Genomic DNA, 4,298 nt, shown 5'->3' with positions numbered 1-4,298 from the left:
GTATTCACTACACACTGCAGGGTATTCACTACACACACTGCAGGGTATTCACTACGCACTGCAGGGTATTCACTACACACACTGCAGGGTATTCACTACACACTGCAGGGTATTCACTACGCACTGCAGGGTATTCACTACACACACTGCAGGGTATTCACTACACACTGCAGGGTATTCACTGCACACACTGCAGGGTATTCACTACGCACTGCAGGGTATTCACTACACACACTGCAGGGTATTCACTTCACACTGCAGGGTATTCACTGCACACACTGCAGGGTATTCACTACGCACTGCAGGGTATTCACTACACACACTGCAGGGTATTCACTTCACACTGCAGGGTATTCACTACACACACTGCAGGGTATTCACTACACACACTGCAGGGTATTCACTTCACACTGCAGGGTATTCACTACACACACTGCAGGGTATTCACTGCACACACTGCAGGGTATTCACTACGCACTGCAGGGTATTCACTACACACACTGCAGGGTATTCACTTCACACTGCAGGGTATTCACTGCACACACTGCAGGGTATTCACTACGCACTGCAGGGTATTCACTACACACACTGCAGGGTATTCACTTCACACTGCAGGGTATTCACTACACACACTGCAGGGTATTCACTACACACACTGCAGGGTATTCACTTCACACTGCAGGGTATTCACTACACACACTGCAGGGTATTCACTACACACACTGCAGGGTATTCACTACCCAGTAATGTATCCTTTTCCTTAATCTGTTAGCCCACTTAATCTTAACCAGCCAGCTGGTGCTTGTTTCCTCCGGTGCTGAGGCAGTGCTGGATGGAAATGCGATTGAAAGCAGACTGGTAACCATAGTAACATAAACTTACGCACTACATGTTCATGGGCAGGTGTAATCACACCTTGCTACTTGGAAACAGCCAATGAGGTAAATCCAGCTGTTTTCCCACAGCTCTTTTTTCCAATTTGACCTTGTCTCCATTTTGGGGGACCCCCATGCAATGGCTGCCGTTGATACTGTAACATCCATCAGTCATTTACTCTGTCATGTTAATGTATATTAACAGCTCCTTTCTTTTCCCACTGAACACCACTTCAAACTAATCTCTAATTGTATATGTAGACTACATGGAGTCTTAAGAGTATTTAAAAAAAAACACACACAATTATACGGGCGCGTAGTTTAATCACAAGCAACTTAGCGCTAATTGTGTGGAAATATTCTTTAACTCATGTCCGATATGCCACAATTAGAGCATTAGAGTCTATAGATTGAAAGAGCCCTCGGTCGTTGTGTCATTGCACAAAAAAGGCAGATCACGAGTCACAAAAGCAACCTTAATCTCCACATTATCAGATTTTAGGCACCTTTCGTAATTTTCGAATCTGATAACGTGAAAGCATGAAGGTACCCCCCCCCCCCCCCCGCTCGCATCTTTACCCACTCCGTAGTTGCTGCCTGTCGCGCTTTGACGCTCCAGTCAAAGAGGAGCCTGGAAAAGGGAGAGAGCGGAAGACATCTCGCCATGCCTACCTTCTCTGGCTGTAAGGATTTTTTAACAAGAATGTTCTAAAAATACCACCCCCCCCCCACTCAAAAACGAGAGCAGGATGAATTCGCAGTGCTGCTGTTTGCACAGATGCCACAGACCATATGGCTGACAGGGCAAAGAATGTCCTGTAGCATATCAGAGAACATGTCAGACACAGCGTGTTATAATAAGCACAGTGCATGTTAATTAAGTCGTCACTGAAAACTGTAATGCGATTAACTCACAATGGTGGGTGTGCACGGGTAGCACATAAAATTAAATCCTGCTCTTTTCATACCTCTTTACAGAACTCCGTCTATATCCTCAGCCAAGCTTAAAAACTCTAACTGATTTTTGAAACGGGTATTATTTAGCATAGGAAATGCTAATGCTCTGTGTGTGTGTGTGTGTGTGTGTGTGTGTGTGTGTGTGTGTGTGTGTGTGTGTGTGTGTGTGTGTGTGTGTGTGTGTGTGTGCGTGTGCATTTGTGTGACCTTACACATAAAGCTCTGTTACATCTATTAACACAATACCGCAAGGTCAAAGGTTGCAACATTGGAACAGCATCATAAATTTAACTAAACCTGATTACAAACTGGAGCTGGATGAACGGGTGGGTTGCCAGATTGTAGCCCATATGTTTGCTTCGCTTTCTGTACTGCACAGCAAGGGGCAGAAAACCAATAAGGATGAGCATAACTTTGCCATTTGCAGTCTTACTGTGAGTTTGAGAGAAAAATTAGTTTTTCCAGTGAGAAGAAGCCAATTTAAGTCAAGCCTCTGCTCTCCTAAAGGAGAGATATTGGTTATCGAGGTCGACACGGGGAGAAATGATGACTCACGTTAGAAAAGACTTTTCAGAGAATGACTGGATTACTCTATTAATATGCCATTGGCAAGAACAAGAAAGAGGTATTCAAGTTAATCCGGTACCTGTGTCCTAATTGAGTTCGACTGACTCTTGATGAATGTAATTGCATGTGCGACGCGTCTGACTCCAGATCAGATATCTGCAATGACTAATAAACCCGTTAAAAGTAAAAGAACCCGTTTCTTCAGTCGCGGTACCTGTCAGTCATGACTTGTTAAACGCTGCAACCCCTGTGACTCGCAAGCCTCTATTTGCAGTGCAGAGTAAGTATTGGGCTAATAAAATGTTGATGGATTTTTGTGAACTGGGAATACACTTCTTGGAATTCTTTCTCATATTCTACTTACAGAGGCTTCCTGAATAATTTAGCCTTAAACATTGCACTTTTCTATTGATATGTGAATTCAATTACGTATCGTGTTTCAAACCCTTTCCTTTGAATTGATTAGTCTGCAATAAACCCCCTGATAGGAGCTCAATATACTGGAAGCAGAACTTGGAATGCACCCTACATTGCTTCAGAAATGGGGGCGGGCATAGGAAAAGTTGTGTCACACTTGACTCGGCTCACGATTCCACGATCGGTTGGTCCAAGCGTGTCCGAGGAGCAGCCGGACCGCTAGATCCGCAGGGTGCGTGCGTGGGACTGGCAGGACAGGGAGCCAGAAAAACAAAACAGCAAAGCCTTCCCAGTGTGAGAATCACGATTCACGCTCGGCAGCGTGTCTCACGCTCACGCTGCGGATGGAGTGCCTTCCTGCTTCAAAGATGCATTGTATATTATCCCCCCCCCCCAACAACCCCAACACAAACATGAACAAACATGTTAAAATCACAATACTGTGGTGAGCTGATATGAACACATGTACCTTGATGATTTGACTGTGCATGGAAGAAAGTAGAAAGTTTAGCAGAGGGGAAAAAGTGCATTAGGGAAGTGATTGATTCAAACAAGCACTGGGCTCTTATTAGAAGCCCATGAGCTGAAATCCAACTGCCAGCTGGTTGAATGCAGTTCGAGTCTCGGCAGTTTCTCCTATTGTACTTTGCATAGCTGTCAAAAAGATGCCGGCACTATTTTCATTCTTAGCCCTGCCGTGTGTGGCGGGCAGGTAATACTCCCAGAGCAGGCTTGTTAAAGGAGAATATACGCTATCGACAAATCTGCTAAAAATGAGTCTGCGTCGTTACAGTTTCGACGTCAGACTGCAGCGTTGTAGATGGTAGATTCTCCCTCGTCAGTCAGTCCACACCTATCTGTAGAATCAAGACTCTGATTCTTCCTCATCCTCTTCTAGATCTTTTCCACTGACTGTTAAATTCCGCATCATTTTAAAGCATCACTACTGAAAGCAATGCTCGGAACAGCCAGTCCTATAGAGCCATTATGCACCTCTTTCTCCTGTCTAACTTTGGACCTCTAAAGTTCTTTTGCAGTTTTTAGTGGATATACTGCTCGTTAAAAGCTAGTGCCAAAAAGCCCTGTGTAACCGAACTCCACTGGAATACAACGTACATCTATATTTTATGTATCGTACAATTACCAATGAATGCAATTACATAAGTGAAGGCGCTGAAAATTATGGCTGCTTATTACAGTACTGACAAGTGGGTGCATTATGATTTGGGCACGTGTGATTCTTCCAGGCACGTGTGATTCTTCCAGAGACGTGTGATTCTTCCAGGCACGTGTGATTCTTCCAGACACGTGTGATTCTTCCAGACACGTGTGATTCTTCCAGGCACGTGTGATTCTTCCAGACACGTGTGATTCTTCCAGAGACGTGTAATTCTTCCAGACACGTGTGATTCTTCCAGGCACGTGTGATTCTTCCAGAGACGTGTGATTCTTCCAGACACGTGTGATTCTTCCAGGCACGTG

Source organism: Electrophorus electricus, chromosome 5, assembly GCF_041902795.1.
Source record: "Electrophorus electricus isolate QZ-2024a chromosome 5, ASM4190279v1, whole genome shotgun sequence".
Classification (NCBI taxonomy): domain Eukaryota; kingdom Metazoa; phylum Chordata; class Actinopteri; order Gymnotiformes; family Gymnotidae; genus Electrophorus; species Electrophorus electricus.
The sequence above is the reverse complement of the archived record's forward strand: the minus strand, read 5'-3'. Positions refer to the sequence as shown.